This window comes from Myotis brandtii, unplaced genomic scaffold (genome assembly GCF_000412655.1).
Source record: "Myotis brandtii unplaced genomic scaffold, ASM41265v1 scaffold430, whole genome shotgun sequence".
Taxonomy (NCBI): Eukaryota; Metazoa; Chordata; class Mammalia; order Chiroptera; family Vespertilionidae; genus Myotis; species Myotis brandtii.
Window position 1 is genome coordinate 1430886 of NW_005366456.1, and position 12426 is coordinate 1443311.

The 12426-nt window shown below is 40.1% G+C and overlaps 1 protein-coding gene across 1 annotated transcript in view; it reads left to right on the forward strand.

Annotated features, from left to right (window-relative positions):
• LOC102245735 (calcium-dependent secretion activator 1-like) overlaps positions 1-12426 on the forward strand; it is a gene marked incomplete at its 3' end in the record, with an annotated part of 117686 nt that overhangs the window by 879 nt on the left and 104381 nt on the right. The gene's annotated exons all lie outside the window — the stretch shown is intronic.

A 12426-nucleotide genomic window follows, 5' to 3' on the forward strand; every position in this document is an offset into this window, starting at 1 on the left:
CTGTGCAGCGCTTGGCTCTCGGAAGCAGAGAGCCACCGCCGGGCCCGGCGGGAGGAAGCCAGCTCGGAAGGCGAAGCTTCCAGTCTCACCGGGAAGGGCACCCTCCTCCCTTCCCCGGGTCAGCAGATCGCGACTGGGGTCGCCTAAGGGCCGTGGGGGTGCCCTCCGATCCCCCGCCTTCTTCCTCACTAACCCCAAAGCAGGGCACCCCCTGTGGTCCTTCTGCCCGGGTCAGGCCCTCTACCTTCTTCCCTATGACCCTCTTTTCCTCCCAAGGTGACTTCGCCGCGACCTTCTGGCTTTCCGAGGCCCTCGATGCCTCAGCAAAAAGCCTCGCAATTATGAGCTTGAGAAGCTTTCTGTGTCTGGGGCAAGGCTGCGGCGGCTGCGGGCCGCCTTTGATGTGAAAATAGCGCCTATTTCTCTCTGCTGTTCTCCAGCCAGAGAAAGGAGTGGGGTGGCGCCTGCAGGAGGAGGGGCAAGAAGGGAGGGAAGGGGTCAGCACTCAGGTGGAGCGAGTCAGGGAAGAAAGTCAGGGATGTGTTTGTCTCCTCCCTCCGTGAATGTGCAGCACGTGAGCTATCCGAGCAGCCAGTGAGGGCCCCGAGGGGCGGTGTGCGAAGCCAGCTCCAGCCCCATCGAGGTTGTGAGACCAGTTTCTTAAAATAGTGAATTTCTGGTTGCTGCCAGTTAACGCTGAATTTTATGTTGCTGTAGTAGAGTCTGAGGTTTTCCTATATTTATCCACCCTTATCTTGAGTGAGCCCAGGTTTCTGTTTGCTTTGCTTACATATGTACACACACCCGCCAGCACTGATGATTTATTTCAGCTAGCTCAAGCTTGCGTACCAGTTTTATTAAAAATAAAACTCATTTCCTGGTTGAGAAATAGCAGGTGGACTACACACTCCATTCTCCGCCCCCATCACTAGCTCCTTGCTTTTTCCACCCGTATTTTGGACTACAGTAGAGCAAAAGTATCCTCAGAACAGTAAAAGTTTCTTGGATATTCTTTTAACATTGGGTGATGGGTCCACACATGGGGCCTGATATTTCAGGTTTCAGTTTGGAATTATTATGGTAACTGTCTTTATAGCAGGGGAAACTCCATCTTTAAAATCTATCCCATTAATAAATCACCAACAACCAAAGATGTCCTGGTTATTTGGCAATGAAAACTGTTGTGATTTACAGAAAAAATAAGAAACAAACTTCCCTTTATCAACCAAAAGGCTCTTGGGCTGTCCTTTAGATAGATGCTGACATCCAGCACTGGAACGAGAGAAATCTGTTCTCCCAGAGACCCAGTTCTAAACAGCAGTCAGCCACCTGGGAGAGATTATCAGGAGGCTCGAGTCTTCTCATCTGATTGTACCTTTTATCTGAATCCATTCAAAGCTGTGCTTTTGAGGAGCAAGTGAGTTTTGTTTTTACACATGACCTTAACATCAGAGAGACCACAAAACGGATTGATAACACTGGTATTTGGTCAAACTATTTTTAGTTATTGCAACAAATTAGTGCTAATACACATCCTAGCAAAGCTGCCTCAGGACTGTTGGCTGACTTAGGAAGCTGGGTATCTATCTTATTACAAGAAAAGCCAAACTTTTCCATTGCTAGAGTCTTTCTGGATTAGGATGTTTTGCCATTTTTTTCTCCCAGTAGGAAGCTTGGAACTTTGAATGAAATGATAATTTAAAAAAGGACCCCAGCAGGTGGTGCTCAGTGGTTGAACGTTGACCCATGAACCAGGAGGTCCCCAGTTTGACTCTTGGTCAGGGCACATGCCCATGTTGCAGGCTTGATTCTCCAGTAGGGGACTTAGGGGAGGCAGTTGATTGATGTTTCTCTCTCAACCATGTTTCCATCTCTCTATCCTGCTCCCTTTCTCTCTAAAATCAATTAAAAATATTTAAAAAATTTTTTAAATGACCCATCATTGAAAGTAACTAAAAAATTTGCATAATTACTGTGGTAAAATTCCAAGCCAACAGATAAGATTGATGAACTGAAATTAGTCTTGGAGAAATATAAACAAGTTGTAAACTAATTATGAGTTTGTAGTAGACTGGACATGGATGAACTAGAAATAGCTATGAAGAATGATGTAGAGAAAGAGAATAGAGTGACATGGAGGGAGAGAAAGAAAACTGCCTATGAAAAAGAGTTGCTGAATTGGGGAAAAGAAGAGATCATATCAAATCATCATACTGTGTGCCTTCAACTTAGACAGTGTTATATGTCAATTATCTCAATAAAGCTGGGGATAAAATAAGATCATATTATACTGCATATGATGCACATTGCAAAACCAAAGAGTCTATATTTATAATACTGGCAACCACTTTCCAAGCACCTACTATGTGCAGGGCACTTCACTTAGATTATATTTAAAAATAGACTGCATTTTTTTAAAGAAGTTTTAGATTTACTAAAAAATTGAGAAAATTGTACAGAAAGTTCCGATATACCCCTCACCTAGTTTCTCCCCATTTTTGACATCTTTCTGTAATATGGTACATCTGTTACAATAAAGAACCCATATTGATACTTACTATTAACTAAAATATATAGTTTAGTCAGATCTTCTTAGTTTTTACCTAAATTTCCTTTTCTGTTCTTAAGTCATTTTAAATTCTCCTAATAACCCTAACAACATAAGGGTAACCATCCTCATTCTTAGAAGGGAAAACAGACTCAGAGAGGTTTTGTAATTTTCCTAAAGCACTGTGCAAATAGGTGAAAGAGTGGGGACTGAAGCACGGGGCATTCTGATTCCAAATCCTATCTTTTAAATAAGCAACACCAGCCAGAGATATTCTAACGTGAAAAACAGAACCCTAGCCTCCTGAGAACATAAGTGTACTTCTTAGCCAGGGTTATTTCTGTTTGAGTTGAGAGAGGCCTACATCCCTTAGGGCATCTATCAAGTCCAGGGATCCTCTCTGATCCACAGCACAAGTTCCAAGGCTTCCAGGGGATGCCTGAAACCATTTATGGTACCAAACCCTATATGTAATTTGTTTTTCCTACACATACATTCCTATGGTAAAATTTAATTTATAAATTAGGCACGGTAAAGATTAACAGCAATAAATAAAAATAAAGTAGAACAATTTTAAGTTATGCAAATGGCTTTGGGGTCATTATTAAGTAAAAGTATTACTTGAACATAAGCTCTGTGATACCATGACTGTCAGTCTGATAACCTAGGCACTACTAAGTGACTAATGGAGAGGTGGCATGTACAGCCTGGACACGCCGGACAAGGGGCGATTTACAAGGAATGGAAGGGGGTGGCATGAGATCAACATGCTACTCAGAAAGGCACACAATTCAAAACATGAATTATTTATTTCTGGAATTTTCCATTTAATATTTTTGGACCATGGTTGACCACAGGTAGCTAAACCGCAGACAAGGGGGGAGTACATGGGCAATATATACGTTTAGGTACTAACCTCATAAAGAATATGAAGGAGAGAAATGTGAGCTGATAAATCTGAATGCCAGATTGTTCACAGTCTTTCTATGTGGTTCCAGCTGAAAAAAAAAAAAGTATTTTAGCTCAGAAGACCAACAGGAAAGGAGCAGAGGCCGAAGGTGCCATTGCTGGATAATTCTGATAGATAATTACTTTGGTTTTACTTTTACTGGAAAAAAGAGTTCCGGGGCATTCCAACAATTGTCCCAGTTAAAAGATGAGGCTTTAAGTGGACTATGTGAAAAGATAGTGTATTATTTATAGGTGTATTTTTCTGGTACTGCTGTGAATCTAAATATAACGTGTTGGTAGTGATAATTTATGACCAAAATCAAAACCTGACCAACAGTGTACCATGTTTAAGAAGCTCATAAATGATGATCTGAAAGACAGTTCTGTGCTTAGCTTTCTTCTTTTGTCAAAATGCAGAGTGAATACCTAGAAGTTGGCATGGCAAAGTGACACCATATGTTTGTAAATTCTGTAGTGGCGGTGATGGGCGGCTGCCTCCTGTGAAGTAGCTACTATAGATATTACCAAGGGAATGTAAAAGAAGGCACTGTAAGCAGTTGTGTACTGTTTAGATGGACATAACGCACTTTTTAAAAAGTGGATAGGAATTATTTATAATGCCTGGATTACAAATGTCCAAAATGAATATTGTGTGCATGTGTAGGTTTGTGTACATGTGTGTCTATATGTATGTGCTGAAAAAAGAAGCAACCCTAAAATTGTGCCTGTTCTTTATGAACTCGCATATAGCTTAGGAGGACTTTCAACCAGGTGAGTAGTAAGTTCAAGCTACTCACTTCCATGTAATTCAGCTTATATCTTGCCATGAAAGTATGACTAATGTTGAATCACTGTTAGACATAGAAATTCATCTTTATTCACTTACTTGACATTGTTAGTTGGTCATGACTCAAGAGCCTATACCTTTCATAAAATTTAAGACCTACTGCTAGCTAACTATACAGTGAGGCCTTGACTTATGAGTTTAATTCGTTCCGTGACGGAGCTTGTAATTCAAATTACTCGTATGTCAAATCAAAAGTGAATGAGTGAGACACGTGATGCTGGGCTGATGTTGTGGCATTCACTGTGATGTTCGCTGTGCCAACTAGCAGTGGGGTATCTGAAGCTGGCTCGTAACCCGAATTTTAGCTCGCAATTCAAAGCAAAAAATTGGCCAAGAGATGGCTTGTATCTCGAAAAACTCGTTAGTCGGGACACTCATAAGTCAAGGCCCCACTGTATATATATACTAGAGGCCCTAGTGCACAAATTTGTGCACTGGGGGTGGGGTGTCCCTCAGCCCAGCCTGCACCCTCTCCAATCTGGGACCCCTCAGGGGATGTCCGACTGCCGGTTTAGGAATCCCTCTCACAATCCGAGACCGCTGGCTCCCAACCACTCTCCTGCCTGACTGCCTGATTGCCCCTAACCACTTCTGCCTGCCAGCCTGATCACCCCCTAACCACTCCCCTGCCAGCCTGATTGACACCTAACTGCTCCCCTGCCAGCCTGATTGACCACACTGAACCTCCCCTGCCGGCCTAGTTCCCCCCAACTGCCCTCCCTTGCCAGCTCAGTCACCCCCAACTGCCCTCCCCTGCTGGCCTAGTTGCCCCCAACTGCCCTCCCCAGCTGGCCTAGTCCCCCCAACTACCCTCCCCTGCTGGTCTGGTCACCCCTAACTGCCCTCCCCTGCAGGCCTGGTCCCCTACAACTGCTGTCCCCTGTAGGCCTGGTCGCTCCCAACTTCCCTCCCCTGCAGGCCTGGTCCCCCACAACTGCCCTCCCCTGCTGGCCTGGTCCATATTTGAGGGCGTGGCAGTCAATTAGCATATTCCCTCATTGGCTGTGGGCGCCACCATCTTTGCAACAGAGTAAGGGTCAATTAGCATATTCCCTCTTTATTAGATAGGATATATATATATATATATTTAAATTAAGTTTATTAGGGTAACATTGGTCAACATGATCATATTGTATTTTAAGTCAATACTAGTGATTCATCCATTCAGATATGTTTTGAGGCATTTGGATTAGCTCCACTACTCAGAATTCTTAAGGGTTGCTTAGTCAGTGCAATATATGATTTGCATTTCAGAAAATAAATATTCTAATTTTGAGAAAACGAAGTAACTATTAAACCAGGTTGCTTTTAAAATAATTACATGCTTCTCTCTTCATCAAGGAAAAGATGCATTCTTTAAATATGCTTTTTGGCAACCCTGCCCCGCACACCTCCTTGGTGCAATAGGCAGGAACCGTTATGCACTGGTAGTGGCAGAGGCATTCTGAAGATGTGAAACACTGCAAAAGTAATAAGAGAGGTTCTTGCCTCATTACACATTTGGAATAGCCTTCTGCTTCTCTAAAAACTAGACTGAAGAACAAAGGAAATTAAATATTTTATTCCAGAAGGATTGTACTGTGTAAAGTGGTAAAAGTCAAATGATTCAGAGATCTTTCCCCTCTAAGGGAAATTTAATACACAATAATAGGCTAGCCATGAAAATATACTCGGTACTTGTGACTTGGGGCTAGGTGTCTTTACAACTTAAGCTGGAATGACCAGGAGAGTTCTATTAACTTAGAATTAAGTTCTAAGTACGTGTTTTCCTTGCACTAAGCACTCTCCCAGGCTTGGTGGCTGAACCAGAAGATACCTGTGAGATATGCATCTGAATTGGGAATCTATGTTCTAGTTTGGAAGATAACATATATACATGTCAAATAAGTTGATAATAAGAAAGTGTTTAATTAAGATGCTGATGACAATGCAAAAGTAGTGGAGAGATATGCATGCACACACAGAGTTGGATTTAATAGTAGGAACATATTTATTGAGGAAGTTAGATCTTAAAGAATTTGTATGACTTGTAAGCATAAGGAAAGACAGGTATTCCAGTCTGGAGAAGAGCATGAGATAGCAGAAGTATGGAAAGGAGTCATTGCTTGTGGGACACTATTAGTCTGATTCTTTTAGCTCCAAGTGACAAAAACCTAACTCAAATGGTTAAATCAAGAAGAAAATAATGGGAAGGGGACAGATTTATTAGTGCATGTAATTAGAAAATCCAGTACAGAGGTGACTGCAGGAATGGCTGGATCTAGGAGTTCAAATTACTTCTTCAACAGAATAAGAAAGCTGGCTGATGATGGAAAATGATATATGTTAAAACCTGTGTCTGAGCTCAAACTCTGCAACTTGATTGTAGGCGAGCCATCTTCTGTCTCTGGTGTCATCTGTCATGTAGAGTTGAGGGATGGAGAAGCTTCAGATATTATCTACTGTCCACTCTATATATAAAAATTGATCATTTTTTTTCTGGATAATGAGGTTACTTATTACCAAGACTTATAATTTCATTCAAACTTGTATTTGGTATGTTTTTACATTACAAAATAAGGCAGTGTCTTCAAAGAATCTGAGGGGAGTTAGAAATGAAGTTAGAGTTCCCTTTGTCCAACTATCTGAATTTTCAGACAAGGAGGTGAGACCTTAAAAGGTTGTAAGACCACAGACTAAATGAAAGATTGTAAGCTGTGACCTGTGGCCTGAAAGTGACCCACAATTGTATTTTGTTTTTCTACAATGAATTTTTTTTATTTTATTGATTTTTTTACAGAGAGGAAGGAAGAGGGAGAGAGAGTTAGAAACATCGATGAGAGAGAAACACCGATCAGCTGCCTCCTGCACACTCCCTACTGGGGATGTACCCGCAACCAAGGTACATGCCCTTGACTGGAATTGAACCTGGGACCTTCCAGTCTGCAGGCTGATGCTCTATCCACTGAGCCAAACCGGTTAGGGCTACAATGAATTTTTAATTTTTAAAATTAGTTCTTGGAATTTAAAACTATTAAAATATTTCACATTTTAAAAATCTGTATTTCTGGCTACTCTTATACCTGGAAGATGTAGCAAAGCTGGGCCTAAGCTTTTATGAGTTTGCAAAAAGCAATAGAAATAAGATTACCAAGACATTACTTAAATAATGGCAAGTTGATCACTTTTAACTAAAACTATGTTTGTTCTAAGAGGGATACCAGATAGATAGATAGATAGATAGATAGATAGATGCTAGGACTATCTGGTTCTTGCCAACAACATCTCTTCTCGCCACTGCTGCACAGATATTGACGGTCTGACCTTGGCACCTATAAGGCATCCAAAAAAAGAAACTGGAATTTGGAACTCTATGTTCCTGTTTCTGGCAACAGTTTCCATGTTAGGATCAGATTTATCATTTCTGCAGAATCAGAGAGCTTATGATCAGAATTACTTTGTTACTTTTTCATTTCTCAGTCCAAGCATGTGATAGAATTACTTCTCTGTCAATAGCAGGTGAAGAAAGGGGAGTGAGGTTGGTCAGTGGGTTGAGTTGTGATCATTGTTTCTGACAGACGATGGACAGTGAAGAACAGTAGCTAAGAGCATAGACTGTGAAACTCAAATGCCTAGGCTTGCTTCTTGGCTATCCTAACTGGCTGTGTGATACTGGCCAACTTAACCTCTCTATGACTCAGTTTACTCAATAAAATGGAGATAGTAGTGGTGTCTTCATCACCGGGTACTTGTGAAAATTAAGTAAGATAATACAGTAAAGCTCTTAAAGCAATATCTGGCATGTGGTAAATGTTAATGTGTTGTTATTGCTAAGTTGGTATGTACAATGCTGTTTTATTTTTATTGGTGAAAGGATTAAAAAGTGTAATATATGTGGCCTACTGACCATAGCAAGCCTTGTTTATTATTGTCATCATTGTAATCATCATCATTATTATTGCTATAATAAGCAGACGTACAAGGCAGTGGATATGGTTACAGCATTGTCTATGAACAAATAAGGTAGAAGGTACAGTGCACCCCTATTCCTCTTTTGTTGAGATATTTCACTAACTCTGCAGTCTCTGGTGCAAATCCCTGGTCAGTTTTGTGACCTGGAGGCTATGTGACCTTGGACATATTTTCCAATCTCTTCAAGTCTTAGTTTCCCCACCTGTAAAATGGGGGAAATAATATTGAGTGTTACAAGAAAAAAAGCATGTTAATTGCTTAACAAGCCCTTAATATGGGGTAACTGTTGAGCAAATGTTATCAGCAACAGTTAAAATAGTCTTCTTGCATTTTTGTCCATCAATGCCCCAGTGCTATTTTATACTACAATACCTTTTCTCATGCTGTTCCTTATTTTAGAACATCTTTCTCACCTTTTTCACCTTCCTTGCTCTTGTTTGTCCTTTAATTAACTCATGTATTATCTCCTTCAAAAACCTTACCAAATCTTTATATTGGACTAAAAATTCCCATAACTCCCTGGTTCATGCCCATGTTACATCCTGTATACTATAATTAACTATCCTTTTGTGTGGATTCATCTCTTCCACTAGACTGTAACAATCTCTAAGACATGGTCCACACTTTATTACTTCTCGATTCCTCATCTCCCAAAATAGTGCCTGGCACATAGTAGGTGCTTGTAAACATTCCAACTATTAAACTCTGCTGCTTTATTTCCCAAAGAGATTCCAGGAGAGGAAGTGAAGGAGTCATAATTACAATCCACCTCTATTAAAGAAAAATGACTTATTTACTTTTATCAAAACTTCTCAGTGGAAAACATGAAGGGTAAATAAATTACCAAATGATTTCAAAATTATTTATGTTGCAGAAACATAGCATCAATCACTTCCCCTTAGCTTCTTTATACCAACAACTGATAAATTTCTAGATTCATTTAAAAAAAAAGTCTTCTTTCAAAAACCATAAGCAATTATGAGTTTCTTGCAATGGCTGAATCCCAGTTGAACTTGAATCACTATAGTGCATGTTTAAGTGGCCAACGTTAAGTCAGGAAGAGCCCAGGTGAGAACAGAATCTCTATATTGGAAATATGTTCTTTAGGATGTTTTATTTGCTTTAGTTCTTTATGAAGGAAAAAAAGGCAGTCACAGTATTATATTGAAAGTTAGGTGTTTTTAATATTATCAGTCTCAGTGTTGCCAAAGTTATAGAATAGAACCTATAAGTTCTATGTATTTAGACATAAGTAAATATGCTGCTTTTCTTTAGTTTTATTCTCTGTAGGGTCTTGGCACTATTTTATCTTTTATAAGCTGTTCTTACGTTGGAGGTCTTTTATGATTTTAGTTAGGATATAAATAAATAATAACTATGGCATACTGTATTGGATAGAGGAATAAGAATATGATGGGTGTGAAATAGGATTTTGGCAAACATGTGGAGTGGTACAGCGAATCTACTGTGCCACTTAGAAAAGCAAATGATAAACATTGAAATTTTTTTGCAAATAATTATGCCTTCTGTTGCCCATGCAGGAAAACAGCCTTTTGGTGTGGATGATAGGCATGGAGTTGTTTAAGCAAATGAGTTAAAACATAGCTTGAACATCTACTTTGGCGATTTTTCTGACAAGTACAGCAACTGTTGTCTATATGGCAGTGTCATAACATACTCTGTTCAAAACATTTCTTAGGGGCTCTTCCATATTCAATTTTTGTTTGTTACACATCATCGGACAACATTGTTTTGAGCTACTTATACATATAAGAAACTCACTCAATCCTGTAGGCAGAATATGCAAAGGCACTTTAGACAATCTTCCTGATCTCCAAAAACCTATACATCTGGTTGAGAAGTTGAGGTGCACCAACTTAGAACATACCTTGTACTGTAAGTCAGAGTGCGATGAGTATCTGAATCTTAAATATTGGTGTTCTTCGGGTCTCCATCCTTGGCTCTTGTTATGAGTTGTTTGTGTCCCCCCACCCCCACCCCCTTCCAGATCCATATGTCTAAGTCTTAACATCCTTACTTCAAAATGTGACCTTATATGGAAACAAGTTCTTGGCAGATGTAATTGTTAAAGAAAAGTTTGTTTGGACCCTAATCCATTATGCCTGGCATCCTTATTGAATAGGAAAATTTAACGTAGACATGCACATAGGGAGAACACCATGGGAAAAAGAAGGCAGACATTTGAGTGACACTTCTACAAGCAAGAGACACCAAAGATGGCCAGAAAACCACCAGAAGCTAAGGGAGAGGATATGGGATATATTCTTCCTCATAGCCCCCAGAAGGAACCAACCCTGCCTACACCTTGATCTCACATTTCTAGGCTCCAGAACTGTAAGAAAATAAATTGCTGTTGTTAAAATCACCTGGTCTGTGGCACTTGGTTACCACAGCCCTAGTAAACCAATACAGCCCTCTTTTCATCTCTATACTGTCTCTCAGCAACCTCACTTCTGAACAATGGTGGTAGCTACTAACATTTCTACATTTCCATTCTCAGTGATCTCCAGCACAGGCCTCTCATGAGACCTCAAACCCATATATTTAGTCATTTACATCAGGGCTGCTGAAGGTGTGATCTCAGACTGGTCCTAGTCAGTGAACTCTTTCTCATGGGTCTATAAGAAGGTAAGGAACTTGCATTCAAATGCAAATCAACTCTGCTCTCTTCAGGAAAGTCTCCCTACAAAAAATCATCAGTTGAATAGTTTAGTGATGAAGTTAATGTAATTCCCAGCACTAGAACTTTATCTTGGTGAGGACCAATAAAAACAGTTCACAGACTGGACAGGTCTACAGACTAGGAAGCGCCCTGACCTCTAGGACACCTCCCCATGGAAGTCTTCAGACCACTCAATAATAGAATTTCTCACCAAGACTCCTGCCCCCTCTCTTTTCTAATTCAGTGAAAACAAACATATTGTCTTATGGTTGTGGAGTACCATTCTGGTGCTACTATATAAGGAAGGCAGAAATGCAAAACTCAACTTCAAACCTTTGCTGTTGCTCATCCTCACCACCAAAGGGTGCACATGTCCTGTTGATGTTCCTGCTGAGAAAATTGTCTTCTCTTTCTCCTCCTCTTCTTCTTCGTCACTGGTGTCCTGCTTTGGATCCTTATGACTATTTACATGGACTTTTGAGATAACCTTCTAACTGTTCTCTCTGCCTCCTTTCTTGACTACATTCCATCTAGCTTCCAGAGTGATCATTCTGAAGCAAAAATTTAATCATGACCTTTCTCTGCTCAGAATTCTTATGTAGCTTTTAGTTGCATTCACAGGATAAACTCTAAACTCATTTGCATAGTATAATTGTATCCTACTACACCATCCAGCCTCAACTCCTGCAATTCTGTATACAACCTCAGCTTCAGCCCATTAAATCACTTCACATTCCTACACTGTTGTATACTGTTCTGTGTGCCTCAGTGTCTTTGCACGTATTGTTTCTCCTGCTTCAAAAGCCCTTCCTACCTTGCCTTCCATCACTCTCCTAGGTAGACAACGGCACTCATTCATTATAAAGAACAGGACTAAATAGTGAGTATTGGATGTTTACTTAGATAGGTACCATTCTATTCATTCATAAGTCTTAGCTCATTTAATCCTCACAGTAATCCTATAAGATAGTTATTAATCATCTCAATTCTCCAGATAAAAACAAAACAAAACAAAACAAAACAAAATAAGAGGCAAAGCAGTTAAACCTGCCTCAGACATACATTTAGTCAGTGGTAGAGCTGAGTTGGGGCCCAGGCAGTCTCAAGCCAGCATGTACTCTTAACCATGTGCTGTATTTACTACATTAGGGCATTGAGCACACCTTACTTCATTGTATACTTGTTTCTTTCTTCTGACTCTACAGAGATTTCATTTAGTATCCTCTGGTGACTGATGGATAGCATATCACCTAATAGATGCTCCAAAAAATAGTTGGTGCACAAATTCATGACTATTTAAAGAACAGTAATTTCTCACCATTTAGGTATGTTCATTAAGATGATCTCATTTCTTCTTTAAAGCAACATTTTTTAGTAGATGGAGCAGGAACTCTAAAATCATGTTTTGTTACAGGCAAAAGTGAGGAGGTCCAGAGAGGTCCCACT